This window comes from Nicotiana attenuata, chromosome 3 (assembly GCF_001879085.1).
Source record: "Nicotiana attenuata strain UT chromosome 3, NIATTr2, whole genome shotgun sequence".
Lineage (NCBI taxonomy): Eukaryota > Viridiplantae > Streptophyta > Magnoliopsida > Solanales > Solanaceae > Nicotiana > Nicotiana attenuata.
In genome coordinates this window covers 43,042,192-43,058,154 of record NC_031991.1, presented here as the reverse complement: position 1 = coordinate 43,058,154, position 15,963 = coordinate 43,042,192, and positions in this window count along the sequence as shown.

Genomic DNA, 15,963 nt, shown 5'->3' with positions numbered 1-15,963 from the left:
GAGAGAATGTAACGACCTGACCGGTCGTTTTGAGCTCTAGCGCGTCGCTCAGCAGTTTGCGGCCATGAGCAGCTTCACTTCAGGTATTATGACTTGTACGCATGGTCGGAATTGAATTCCTGGGAATTCGGAGTTGATTTAGAAAGGGAATTCTCATTTCGGAAGCTTTAAGTTGAAAGAATTGACTAAGATTGGATTTCAGAGTAAACGACCTCGGAATCGGGATCTGAAGGTTCTAGTAGGTTCGTATGATAATTTTGAACTTGGGCGTATGCCCGGATCGGGTTTTGGATGACCCGGGAGCGTTTTGGCGCCTATTGTGGAAGTTGGCATTTTGGAAGAAATTTCATAAGTTCGGGTTGAAGTGCATTCAGTGTTATCGATGTCCGTTTGGGATTCGGAGTCTGGGAGTAGCTCCGTATGGTGATTCTGGAGTTGGGAGCGCGATCGGAAGTGAATTTGGACGTCCGTAGGTCATTTTGAAGTCATTTGGCTAAAGATAGAAATTTGAAGGTTTTTGAGAAGTTTGACCGAGAGTTTGACTTTTTGATATCGGGGTCGGATTCCAATTCCGAAAGTTGGAGCAGGTCTGTAATGTCGAATATGACTTGTGTGCAAAACTTGAGGTCAATCGGACATGATTTGATGAGTTTCGGCATCGAATGTAGAAGTTTGAAATTTCAAAGTTCATAAAGTTTGGATTGGAGTACGATTCATGATTTCGACGTTGTTTGATGTGATTTGAGGCCTCGAGCGAGTTCGTATCATATTTTGGGACATGTTGGTATAATTGATTAAGGTTTCGAGGGCCTCGGGTGGATTTCAGAAGGTTAACGGAATGGATTTCGGACAAAGAAAAGTTGCTGAAATCTGTTGCAGCAGCTGTTCGCCAGAAAAATTCTGATGCGAGGAGTCGATTTTAGAAGCTCATATCATGCAATCTACAAGGAATCAGAAAATTTGCAAAATGTGAAAGTTGTAGCACTTTCATTCTAGTTTCCAGAAAGTTAAACCATTCATGATTTGAACATTGTATCAGAAAGTTATGATCTATTGAAGATGGCTGGTGGAGCAGTTTCGACAGAATTTTTTGATGCATGGAGCCGACTTTAGAAGCTCATATCTCGGAATGTGTAAAGAGTTATATGGTGTGAAACCTATCAAATGAAAGATCTTCGACTGTACTTTCTAAATCTTCAAACCGTTTGTCATTTGGATATTTCCACAAGGAGTTATGGGCGTTTTAACAGAAGGTGTACAGCAGGGAAATTGTAATAGGATGTACAACCTACACATCGCAAGGTACAACTCGATGAAGCCTGGCAGATTGTTTTAAACACGAGTTTTGGCCCATTTCTTTCATTTGGCTTGGACGATTTTGGAGAGCTCAAGGAGGGATTTTCACCAAGCAACACTAGGTAAGTGATTTCTTCCTATTTTTGAGTTAAATATGTGATCTTACATGGATTTAGACATGGAAAATTAGTATAAATTTGAGATTTTTGGGGAAGACCTAGAATTTGGAATTTTGGACTTTTACCTTGAATTTGAGCATGAAAATTAGAGCAAATTGTATATTTGAGTTAGTAAAGCTATGGGTAGAATTTATCTTCGAGAAATTTCGGAATCCGGGCACGTGGGCCCGAGGGCATTTTGGTCAACTTTTCGAGCGGAGTTTGGGACTTATATAATTTGAATTGTTACAAGTATTAGAGTGAATTTTTATTGGTTTTCCCATTGTTTGAATAGTTTTGGGGCGTTGTGCATCAATTGGAGTCGTTAGAAGGGCTTGGAAGCCGGTTATGGAAATTTCGGAGTGAGGTGAGTCTCCTTTCTAACCTTGTAAGAGGGTATTGTCCCCATAGGTGAAATAATTGGTTATGTCCTCCTATTTGTGGGAGCTACGTATGCACGAGGTGACGAGAGTCCGTGCGTAGCTACTAATATGTGTAAGTACGGGTAGTCTAGGACCCAAAAGCATGATATACTTGGAATATCTGTGATCTTATTGATAGTTGAATTTCTTAAATCCTATCGAATTGGTAAATAAATTTCTAAGAGGATTAAACTTCATTTTCTTAAATCATTAAAAGAGAAATTGCTTTTATTTGGATAAATGTTCCCCGATAAATTCTTAATTTGCTGTTTGAGCATGTATTTCTATGTGTACCTGCGTCGCATGTATGATTCGAGAGCAGGGTGATTGTTTAGTTAAATTTGACCGCGCCGCATGTATGATTCGCGATATGTATCTATGGTTCGCGCCGTTCGACCCTCGGCAGTGCACAATTTACATTTATGTTGGATCGGGCCGTACGACCTCGGCATGAGTTGCGCATGCTTGTATTGCCTGCCTTGAGATTTATTGATATTGATATCTGCTCACCCCGACTTGAGATAATTGTTAATTAATGGATTATTAATCCGGAGACTTTTAATAAAAAGGAACTTTTACCTGTTTCGTGGCTCATTTGAATTTACTGTCGTTCTTAATAAATCCGTGATTCATCGCATGAATAATACCATTATTGGACCATTAGTAAGTGTCGATGTTGCCATCTCGTCTCTACTTCTTCGAGATTAGGCGGGATACTTACTGAGTACACGTTGTTTTCATACTCATGCTACACTTGCTGTGCATTTTGTTGCACAGGTACAGGTATTACTAGTGGCCTACTGGGCATAGCAGCATGGATGATACAGAGACTAGGTGAGCTGTATTTCTCGAGGTGACCCGCAACTAGTATAGTCTCTCTCTCAGCATTGTATTTACTTTCTGTCCAATTTGTGTTCCGGACAGTTACTGTACTTTATTCGATTTCTTAGAAATTGCTCATGCACTTGTGACACCGGGTTCTGGGATGATTATGAAGTATTTTGTACTAACTGCTTAACATTCAATTGATTTGAAACGATTATCTTTTACTGGTAAATTTGAAGGAAAGACATAGTTTTCAAGAGTATTAAGACGAGAATTTAATTAATATTTTGGTTGGCTTGCCTGACAGTGGTGTCCGGCGCCATCACGACCTTTAGTGGAATTTGGGTCGTGACATCAACACCAACGCATAACACGTATATTCAGGGGTTCATAGCCTCAGCACCAAGTTTAGAAGTGTTACTTACCTCGAACAAGCCAAATCCAATACCAAGCAAGCCAAGCGATGCTCCAGAAATACCATCCCGCGCGTACTGACCTCTGAACGGCTCGAAACTAGCCAAAATCAACTCAAATACATCAAATAATTCCTAAGGAAACAACCCCAATCGATAAAGGTGGAATCTTTAATCAAAAGCCCAAAGTCAACCAAAAAGTCAAACTTGGGCCCGTACGTCAGAACGCAATAAAACTCATAAAATTCGACAACCCATTCAATTACGAGTCTAACCAAAGTAGTTTCACTCAAAACCGACCCCAAATCGATGTTCAAAACTCAAAAATTCACTCTATGAAACTTTGGACAAAACCCCCTAATTTTCTCTTTAAAACTCACAATCTAATTACCAAAACCGAAGATAGATTCACGAAATATAACCAAAATCGAGTAAAGAACACTTAACCCAATTCACATGGTGAAAATTGCCTCAAAAGTCGCTTCAATCCGAGCTCCATAGCTCCAATGGCTGAAACCCCCCTAATTAGAGTACTTATAATCACTGGGCGAATCAATGAATCGTGATCGCGGAAATACCACCGCAATCGTGAAGAAGAAAAAGCACTGCTCCTTAAAATGCACTACGCGATCGCAGGAATAGGATCGCGAATGCGATACACAAGACTGACAGAACTACGCGTTCGCGAAAACAACCTCGCGAACGCGAAAAGATAACCAACATTCTGCCCAACTCAGCACCAAAAAATACGCAAACACATAGAAGCAGACGCGAACCATCCCAACTCAACGCGAATGCGGCCATCCAATCGCGACCGCGATGAAGAAAATGCCCAGCTCCAGATTTTCTCTACGCGATCGCATACCAATCTTAGTGATCGGGGAAAACAGCCGAGGCATCAGAAACCAGCAACAACCAGTAATGAAAATATGAAGAAAAATGGTCCGAAATCAATCCGTAACACGTCCGAGCCCCTCGGGACCACGTTCAAATATACCAACAAGTCCCATAACCACACAGACCTACTCGAGGCCTCAAATCACGTATAACAATATCGAAATGATGAGTTACACCTCAAATCAAACTTAATGAACTTTTGAACTTTCAACTTCCAAAACTCGCGCCTAAACATATCAAATCAACTTGGAATGAACTCAAATTTTACGCACAAGTACCAAATGACATAATGAAGCTATTCCAATTCTCGGAATCACAATCCAAACCCGATTTTTATCAAAGTCAACTCCCGGTAAAACTTATGAACTTTCTAAACTTTCAAATTTCCATCTTTCACCAATTAACGTCGAAACCTTCTAGAAATATCTAAATGTATATCCGAGCACACGCCTGAGTCCAAAATCACCATCCGGACCTAACGGAACCATCGAAACTACGGTCCGGGATCAAATACATAAAAGCCAAACTTGGTGAACTCTTCCAACTTAAAAGTTCTTAGTTGAGAACCATTCTTCTAAATCAATTTCGAATAATCCTGAAAACCAAAACCGACATTACACACAAGTCATAATACCTCATACCATGTTTCTCAAGACTTCAAATAGCTGAACGGAATGCAAATACTCAAAACGACCGGCTGGGTCGTTACATTTAGACTGTAGTCCTACGGGCAGTCAAATATGTACTTATTGTATATTTATTTTTTTGATAAATAGTGAATTGAATTTAAATTCCCTTCTTTGGCCATGAATTAGAGCTTTATGTAGTTGCTATTTATGTATTTCCGATAAGAATATCTTTTAAAAAGATTTACCACTTTTTGAATTTTGAATGAATAGACTTACCACTGAATATTAAATATTTTGTGAAAGGATAGCTGTTCAAATTCCTACCACAAAGTGTTAAGGAGTTCGTATCTAATGTATAAATCAAAATTTATTTTAAATAACTAAAATATAAAAGAATTTATATTAGTAAAATTTAGTTGATTTTCTAATTTTTAAATATCTAGAATTCGTACATAGTTCAAATAAGGAAAGATTTATAGCCAAAAATTTAGTTGACTTTAAATTCCTAAATATTAGGAAAATAACTAAAATTACAGTTTTGTCTAGTGTGAACTTTATTTTTAAAGGGTAAAAAAGATCAACGAAATTTTACTAAGGGCCTTCATGCTCTTAATATAGTACTAGTTTTAGTGTACGTGTGTTTCACGTGTGTGCCGCATCAATTAATAGATACATTTATATATAAGAAGACCAAATTAGTGAAAAAGAGCAATTTATATCAAAATAATTAAATATTTGCTTAAGGCAATAATTTGTAAAAGATGACTAAAAGTTTAGTTGATTTTATATTTTATACATTAAGACTTCTGACATGGTTCAAATAATACATATTCGATAAATAAAATTGATTTGAAAGTCCTAAATAAGTAAATATTAGAAACATTAACACATGAAATTCTTATAGTTGTAAAATTCAATAAAATATAATTTAAACAACCAAGAAAATATTTTGATGAAAAAGAAAATAAAGGATCAAAATTGATTTTGCACAATAAAAGTCTCTCCTTGTACTATATAGGCACACAAAATTTACACAAAAATTTTACCATATTTTTTGTCCTTGGTTGAAAAGAAACTTGCCTTTTTATTTTATTTTTTATATTCTCTTCATTTTTCTTAATATATTTCATCCTTATTTAGTTGATTTCGAACGCCTAAATATTAGATAATAAATAAAATTTTACTTGATCTAAAAGTCCTAAATATTAGGAAAGTAACTTAAATTACATATTCTAATGTGAAACTTATTTTTAAAGGGTAAAAAAGACGAACAACATTTTGCTAAGGATCTTTTTTCCTGTTAAAATAGAGTTCACACTAGACAAAATAGTCATGTGATAATTCTCCTAGCTAATATTTAGGAGTTTTAAATTAATTAGATTTATTACTTATTAAATCTTTCCTTATTTGAATTAAGTAAGAATTTTGTATAATTAGGATTTTAAAATCATTATAATTTTAAATTATATTAATTTCACAATTAAAGTATGATTAAATAATACCAATTTATGCGTATGAATTTTCTACAAAGAGATTGTATAATTATGCTAAATTTTAGGTGAACAACTATGAGGTAAACAAAATAAAATAAAGAAAAGATTAAAGAAAGAGAAAGCATTTTGCTTTGTCCTTTATTTCAAATCAGTAATTAACCTATAAATATTATGAGCAGTCCATGTGAAATTGGTCCATTGACTATTAATTTTATTCTTTGATATAATTTGCTTAGATATAAATATTAATATAGATTTTAAAACATAATTAGAAAAAATAATTACGAAAATATTTAATAATAGCAAGAGAAAAAGAGAAAAAAAGTGATTGGAAAAATTCATTCACTAACACTACGACAAACGTAAGGTGCAAAAGTTTGATTTTTTGTTATTTGACAAAAGAATTTTTTTAAATAAAAATATAGCTATAACTAAATATTTAATATATGGACTGAAGTATTAATAATTTGAATCCTTCAAAAAATAAATTGTTTCTTTTGGTGATTAAAAAAGATAATTAGTTATAGTATTAAGAATTATATTGGTAAAAATGCAAACTTTAAAAAAAGGCTTAGAATTTTGAAAAGTTTGACCGTGGGTTAACTTCATAGCTATCGTGTTGGAATTTATGTTTCGGGACTTGGAATATGTCCGTTTAGTCATTTGAAACTTGTCTGCAAAGTTTGGCATCATTCCGAGTTGTTTGATAGGAATTGGACGCGCGGTTGTGTTTTTAGAAGTACTTGAGTTTCATGTTGAATTCATGTGTTTTGAGGTCTGGTTCATGATTTTGGATGTTATTTTGATGAATTGATCGCGCGATCGAGTTCGTGTTCTATTTTTAGACTTGTGTTGATGTTTGATTTGGAGCCCCGAAGGCTCGGGTGAGTTTCGGACGCGTTGCGGAGTGTTTGATAGAATTCTGAAGGACATCGATATTTCGCCTTGCGCAAGGATATCTCTCTTTTCTTAGACTAAGGAGAGAATAGTCCACTTGGGTGGAAGGGGAGGCCAGGTTTTATTTTACCTGGGCCAAAAACTGTCCCCTCTGCTCTTCCGGAAAAAGTCGCTTCCTTTTTTCGGGGACTTTTTCGCAACTCCTTATCACTATTTCGCTTTCTATAAAGCATAGTGTCAGTCTTAAGTATTGTGGTTTTTTCACAAAAAGCTTCAGGTCTTGCAATTGTGAGATATGCGTCGCTTTTGCGATGTTTGGCTTAGTTTGCTAGGTTCGCATTTGCGAACCATGAGTTCGCATTTGTGAAGGTGGGGCTGGGCAAGCTTTTTTGCATTTCTATCACGACACAAAATCCAACTAGTCGTGATGGCACCTAACCCCCAACCGCTAGGTAAGCCAATTAGCAACCATCCAATTCAAATGAGATCTACTGATAGATGAAATGATAATATAACTAAACTTCTATACGAAGAATTCCCAAGGATTGGTAGTACAAATCATGAGCTTATAAGATTTAGAGTTTACAAAGCTTATATGAAACAAATACATCATATGTTAGAATTATACATGAACAGATTTAAAATGCTAAAGCTACCAAGAACAAGTGGCAGCTATAACAGGAACGCAGGTGCATCTTAAATTCTAGCTCTCGCCACACACAACAACATCAACATCTAAAATCTGCACACAAGGTGCAGAAGTGTAGTATGAGTACAATCGACCCCATGTACTCAATAAGTAACAAACCTAACTTAGGTTGAAAGTAGTGACGAGTTGGGACAAAGGTCAGAGTCCAACACCAATAGCCAACAACAGCTCATAACAATATAATAAAAATGGTACAAGAAAAAACTCAGAGATAAAATGCTCAGCTCGTTCACAGTTCTGAAAAATAGGCATGCTTTTCAAGTATATCAGTGAAAACCCAAATCTTTTACTGAAATCACCAAAATATGAGTAAATCTGAAAAAACTGTGATTTTTCCAAAAACTTTCAACAACAGGTAAGATGTTTCATTATCAAATGGCATGAGGAAAGTACATCTCTATGCCTACATGTCAATGTGTATGTGCAGTCATGAATGGCGAAATACCGTACAAAATGAGGAAAATGCATCTCAATGTCTATATGTCAAGTGTGCATGTCGAATGCAATGGAACTCAGTGATAAAACCATATGCGTACTCTCAGATTAGCAATTCACTCAGTCCTCCCAGTCACCCAGTCCTCCCAATCATTCGGTATTCGCTCTCTGCACTCGCACTCGGTACTCGCACTCAGTAGGTACCTACACTCACTGTGGGTTTGCAGACTCTTGAGGGGCAGATCCAACCCAAGCGCTACCGTAAGCTAATCATGGCATGAATCAATAAATCCAGTTGTGGCCTGCAGCCCGATCCCATAAACATCCTCACAATCAGGCCCTCGGTCTCACTCAGTCATCAATCTCTCTAGTCTCTCGGGCTATCAATGTCATGAAAATCAGCCCAAAATGATGATATGATGTATCAATAGATAGCAACAGAGACTGAGATATGATATGCCAATGATTGAGTATGACTGAGTATGTAACTGCAATTTAAGCAAATAACTTAACAGCAGACATGACCTCAGTGGGTCCCACCAGAATGAGCATATAGCCTAAACAAGGTTTCTAACATGGATCACAACTCAATTACTCTAGCACATACACATTTAAAGAATAAAAACATGTTTAGGTAATTACACAGTACCACAGAAACAACCGAGTCGCAATTCACACGGTGCACGCCCACACGCCCGTCACCTAGCATGTGCGTCACCTCAACACTAACAAATAGCACGTATATTTAGGGGTTCATACTATCAGCACCAAGTTTAGAAGTTTTACTTACCTCGAACAAGCCAAATCCAATACCAAGCAAGCCAAGCAATGCTCCAAAAATGCCTTCTCTCGTACCGACCTCCGAACGACTCAAAACTATCCAAAAGCAACTCAAATACATCAAATAATGCCTAAGGAAACAAACCCAATCGATAAAGGTGGAATCTTTAATCAAAAGCCCAAAGTCAACCAAAAAGTCAAACTTGGGCCCGCTCCTCAAAACCTGACAAAACTTACAAAATCCGACAACCCATTCAACTACGAGTCCAATCATACTAATTTCACTCAAATCCGACTCCGAATCGACATTCAAAACTCAAAATTCACTCTATGAAACTTTAGACAAAATCCCCCAATTTCTGTTTTTTGAAATCATCAACCAAATGCTAAATACGAGGATAGATTCATGAAATATAATCAAAACCGACTAGAGAACACTTACCCCAATCCACATGGTAAAAATCGCCTCAAAATTGCTTCAATTCGAGCTCCATAACTCCAAATATGATAAAATGACTCTACTCCTCGAAATGGGATTTAATAAAGTCTGCCCAGTTATTACACTTCGCGAATGTAGACAATTCCACGCGTTCGCATAGAATAAATGCTCACCAGCGGAAATTCCTATTTCACGAATGCAACACCATAGACGCGAACGCGATGTACCAATCTCCTAGAGCTACGCGATTGCGTTCCATTCTTCGCGATCGTGAAGAACAAACGCCTGGCATCCTCAAGCCCTCCATCCTTCTATGCGAACACATCACTATACTCGCGAACGCACTGAACAAATGCCTCAACTGCCGCGAACGCATTGAAAAATCTTCCCCAACCGTCAAACAATTCTACGCGATCGTGATCCATTCTCCGCGATCGTGAACAAAAAAACCAGATGCTCAGCAGAACCAGCAATGCAAAAATGAAGGAAAATGATCCAAATACAATCTGAATCACGCCCGAGCCCCTCGGGACCCGTATGACCATTCCAACAAGTCCCATAACATAACATGGACCTACTCGAGGCCTCAAATCACGCAAAACAACATCAGAACGACGAATCGCACCACAAATCAAGCTTAATGAACTTTTGAACTTTCAAAACTCGCGCCGAAACACATCTAATAAACTCGGAATGAACTCAAATTTTGCACACAAGTCCCAAATGACATAATGAAGCTATTCCAATTCCCGGAACCACAATGCGAATCCGATATTGTCAAAGTCAACTCTCGATCAAACTTATGAACTTTCCAAACCTTCAAATTTCTAGCTTTCGCCAATTAGCGCCGAAACCTTCTAGAAATATCCAAATGAAAATTCGGGCATACGCCCAAGTCAAAAATCACCATACGGACCTAACGGAACCATCAAAACTCCAATCTGATGTCAAATACTAAAAAGTCAAACTTGGTCAACTCTTCCAACTATAAAGCTTCAATCATGAAATTCCTTCCTCCAAATCAATTCCGAATAACCTGAAAACTAAAAATGACGATTCACACAAGTCGTAATACATCATACGATGCTTCTCAAGACTTCAAATATCTGGACAAAATGCAAATGCTCAAAACGACTTGCTGGGTCGTTACATTCTCCCCCACTTAAACATACGTTCGTCCTCGAACGTGCCAAGAGTTGTTCCTAAGCCGTCAAATCCCTATGTAACCTTGCCATGCACATACCCAGGGGTGATCCCACGTCACCATATTCTATGTAGGCCCGACAACACAACATAACTGAAGATCTTTACTATAACCTTAGCTCGTATACCTCAGAATCCAATTTCTAACATCCAGAATTCCCTATAAGACCCGAATCTCGCATCTACACATTGTGTAAGTCTGAACAAGCTGTATCAAGCCATAACCATAACTCATGATGCAATCACATGATATGCCGTATAACTCGCGCACTTGTTGCAATAATTTCCAACCATAATAACTGCTCAATACAAACCCAATACCGATAATAAACCTCATATCAAGCAAAATCTTGTTCTAAGACCTTTCGTACACTACCGATGATGAATGAAACACGCAGAAACTCATATCCACTCATCAGATCAATAAGTAACGGAGCCCCCTCTCGTCCGACAAGAACCAAATCCAAATCCTAAGCCGACTTCTAAAATTATTCTTCCATACATACCGTAATGAAATACAATACTATCTATTCTAGGTCCATTGACTCCATCTCATCAAGTACAAGCTACTCTACTGACATGCCACACTAATACTACCTAGAATCACAAACTGTGCAATCCGTGCACCAATAAGCAAAAATCCAAATGTACTAAAACATGAAAAATGACTCAAACGAGAGAACCATCCATCAAGTTCAACAAGTACCACTGCCAACGCATTGCTATGAACCCATCACACATGGTAGAACCAAGACACACATATCAATCACCAAGGATCATATCCCAACATAACTCCGCTGCAATACGTGACCCCATCCAACACCGGTCTTATGAAATATCTCAAGCCACAATGCTCAAAATCAGCAACCACACGCAATTCGACATCAAGTACACAAATGCATGTCCATAACCATGGACAAGCTTATAACACTTTATACTATAGCCCGTAAAGAATATAACCAAGGCGCAATCAACCATTCAACACCCCAATAACCATCTCGCTCGAGTTCTGCTACAAGGCCCAAATAGAACCACATATAACCAAAAAATCACAACCTCTCATAGCATAGAGGATTAATACATCGAGCACATCGGATACGCATAAGATGAATTCTAACCGAATGGCACACCTTTTTGCAATTACGGTGCCGAGTTAACAAATTCGACCAGGTGTAGGATACACACCCTTATTAGGCCTACCAATGAGCCCCCAAATCAACCCTGGTCATCCATAAATAGATAAATAACCCTCTAAAAGTCCACAATGGCCTAACCATAACACATACTATCATATGGCCAGCTTTGGCCACATCTTCACAGTACAGAACCACGAAACAATTTGCTTCTGAGAACTCCCAGTCTCCAAATTCATAGAACACATGAATCACCATAGCTGATCCCAACTCTAGAACTCGAAGTCTAACACCTCTCTCATGCACGATAATCCCACGAGAATTACTTCTATAATTCTTCCATGCCACATAGCAAAAATTTGAATATCAAACAGTCGATCAACCAGGCGAGTACCACAATACCATTGAAACATCCGTAAGTCAAAACTCAGTGCGCCTTCTGAATGTACACACTCCTCAGGAAATACCAGGTTGTAATATCATTCATCTAGTCATCTAAAACCGTCCATGTTGCCTAAGAATTCATGACCTTCCCTTCTAAACTGAACCGTGACCTTGCACATGCAAATCTCAATCCCACACAACACACCGCATCTATCATGCCATCATATGGAAAGTACGAGAATCTCATGATCAACTGTGAGTCACAAGCAGAATACATACCCGTTCAGTTGGAAACCTTCCACTTGATCTCATCCAGGAGAAAATTACAATACACAACATGCTCCTCACGCCGGTAGGGAATATCCATCTCAAACTGTGGTAGAAACCATCGAGAACTCTCTGAAACCCATTTGCACATAACCAAACCATCAGAACTAAATCTCTCTAACTCCATCAAGCCACACAAGTTGCCAAACACAAAAGTATTGCCACAAAACACCTATAAAGACTCACCACATCATAAGTACCCAAAGGACCGCATATCCATTACCGTGTTGATCCAACCTACTATAAAGTTGTCCTATTTTCTTCGAGTTCCTTTCGAATTACCCTCAAGTTGACATTCTCATTGTTAGAACACCATGATCCTTACCCAAAGCTCACCACACGAAATCCTAGCATAAAACTGCACCGCCCGAAGGCCCATAAGCCACTGTATTCCCTCTTAAGCACCCCAAAAGTAGCACAATTGAGACTACCCCTCTGAAGAGACTTTCTGTGAATCTAAAGCCATTTCCTTTAACCTTCCTGATACTGAAATGTATAGTTATAAAGAGATATCGCGAGTCCCGACACCATCCGATGCAAATCTCCGATTCTAGCCATATACAAATCCGAAAAAGTTTCAATTGCTACATATAAATATTGAACCCATTAGAACCTTCTCGAAAGTTACCCACTCTGCTCAAATCTCAATTGCACCACCCAAACGGGCCGAACGACCTGTGCTCTATTAGCATAACGACACCAAAAGAAGTAATCCACCCCTCTAAGCAACCGAGCAAATTCCTAATCCATGCGCATTACATCCTTCACGAATAACAACTCAATCATTCCATGAGTCCCATATACCTATAAAGTGTAACACATCATGTATCCAAAAAATTTCTTGCTTAAGTCATCCTCTAATCCAGCTTCTACAAGGCATAACCGATCCACAAGTATGCCTCAGACCGAAACCAATACAACACATAACCGTACAATTGACTCGTCGATAGCAGACTCCCCCACTTGGCTCAAAGCTATTAAATAAAACATCTGATAGCTTACAATAACCATACCCCATTACTGCTATAATACCGTAGTGAGATTCAACTAAATCCTTCATAAGCTCATGTAACACAAACCATCTAGTACCTCAAATCATCTGCAAATCTCGCATACTGTCACGCCCCCTTTTTCCTCGCGAAGTCCGGGTTTCGACATTTTGGGACAACTCATTTCCTTTTGGGAAGGGGTATGGAATTTGAAGAGTCACCACCTAACGGATTTAAGGTGCGTTAGGGAACCTAAAACAAATAACTCATAAAACGGTTTGCATTATCAGAGATTGGGTAAGGGCTCGAAATAACCTTGAGGGGAAGGTGTTAGGCACCCCTCGAGGTCCACAAAGGTGGGTCCCGGCCAAACTCAAATTAGGTGAATTAGTCTAATAAGCAAATGAAGCAATTTAGACAAATAGAGATTATTTCTAAAACAAGGAGTAAAAGGGGTCCTAGGTTTTTAGCCTATAGGATCACTTCTGTGCAATACTTGGTAATCGTCCCCAAGTTGGGGTGCTACACATAGCATTAGTGCACAAGTCATCATTTCCTTTTACTAACCAATTACCCTTCCCCTTTGTTTATTACCTAAGCGTTCTAATAACATCCGATACGTGCCCAATGCGTGCATTACCCGTCCCTTGCCTGTGGCCCTGGAGGTGTTTAAGACCTCTATTTAAGGAAGTTCTAGACTCACCTATGTTGTTTTAAAAGGAGAAACTAAGCGACAAACAAAAAGTCAGATAGGACTATCACATAAAAAGATGCAATTAAGAGGCTCATATTTACCACCACAAATAGACAAAACAAATGCATGCCTCAAACAAATAGTTTTACGCGATTTAAAGTCCTATAGCAGGATATCCAGATGAGCACACAATATGGAGCTGTTTCATTAAGGCGAGGAAATAAATACCTATCAATTTGCCTACTGATTTTATCACTTACTGAATCTGAACACGTTTCAAGCAACAAGAAAATCACAATTGTAATCTCAGGTTTAAACTGTCCTACAGGTTTGCCTAAGTGATAGCCGGGAAGAACCCTATTAGCATGGTATCTAAGCTGTAATCAACTACTGATTTTAACAGGCTAACTTTATCATTAGACCCTATAGGCATGCTTCTAAGTGCTGGGACTGATTACAAGCATCATTTTATGACGTAGAAGACCGATTTTATATGCATTCCTTATAAGCATGATGTCTAAGTGCGAAAACTAATCTTAAAACCTTATAGGCATGGTATCTAAATGCAGAAATTAATTTTGAAACCTTATAGGCATAGTATCTAAATGCAGAAATTAATTTTAAAACCTTATAGGCATAGTATCTAAATGTGGAAATTAATTTTTGAAACCTTATAGGCAGGACCTCTATTACTCATGCATAGGCAGAATTCTTAGAGCGCATTGACAGGGAAAATGGTTATTCGAACAGTCAATAGCCTATAGACATGGTTACTAATGCACATTGGATAAAAATACGTGCAAGTCCTATAAAGAGGATGTCTAATATGCCGAAATAAACGTAAAGCCTTATAACATGATTTCTTATATGCAGATGTGCAGCACAGAGTCAATACAATAATACAATACCAGGATAATCAAGTCCTATATGTAGGTTCTCTACCCAATTTCAACAGAGATATATAAAAATCCCTCCCAACTTTCACTAATAACCTCAATATCTGTTTTTTATGAGAATTATTATACATACCAATATAAAATGAATTACATAATGAAAATCACTATACTATAGAGAGCCTTCATAGGCCCACCATCCACTTGGAACCAAGCTTCCAAACATAGCACCTTTGAGCATAGTGGTAGTCCATCCATAACACATAAAGCTAGTTCCTGGTGTGTCAAAGTTCCCAAGGGCCTCAAGGACCCCGGGCAATGCTCACACCAGAATCAGATGTTCAACACACAGTTCATGAAGGATTGGAAACCAGCCCCAATGTGCCAGAGTTCAGAGGAGTCTCATGGACCCTAAACAGTGCTCACATTGGCGGGGGGGGTAGGACCCAGATATCTAAGAGTAGGAGTTGAAAATAGTGTATAAAAGTAGGAAGTAGTTTTAGGAAAGAAAACAGTTTGGATTTCAGAAGTGCATAGAAACAGATTACCAAATTACCAAAACCACAAGCAGCACAAACTTAGCAGAAGGAGTTCAGCTATGAACTCCGGCAATCAAACAACAGACAGAACAAAGTGACAATTAATTTAAACAAGGTTTCACATGGCCCTAATCCATTAGCTATTACTAGGTGAACAATACAGGCATATATTAATCAGAGAACAACATGCTAGGATCAAGTTACCGATCAGACAATCATACAGAAAGGTAGCAGAAGTTGAGAGCATAGAAATCATGAATTAATCAGGAGTTCATTAAGGGTGAACACTTAAAACATGACAGAAATCATGCTAGTTGAGAAACAGATAGACATAGGTCTAATTACATAAAGGCAGACATGCTGAAAACAAAAAGCACATAGGTCTAATTTCATGGAAGTAGGCATGCT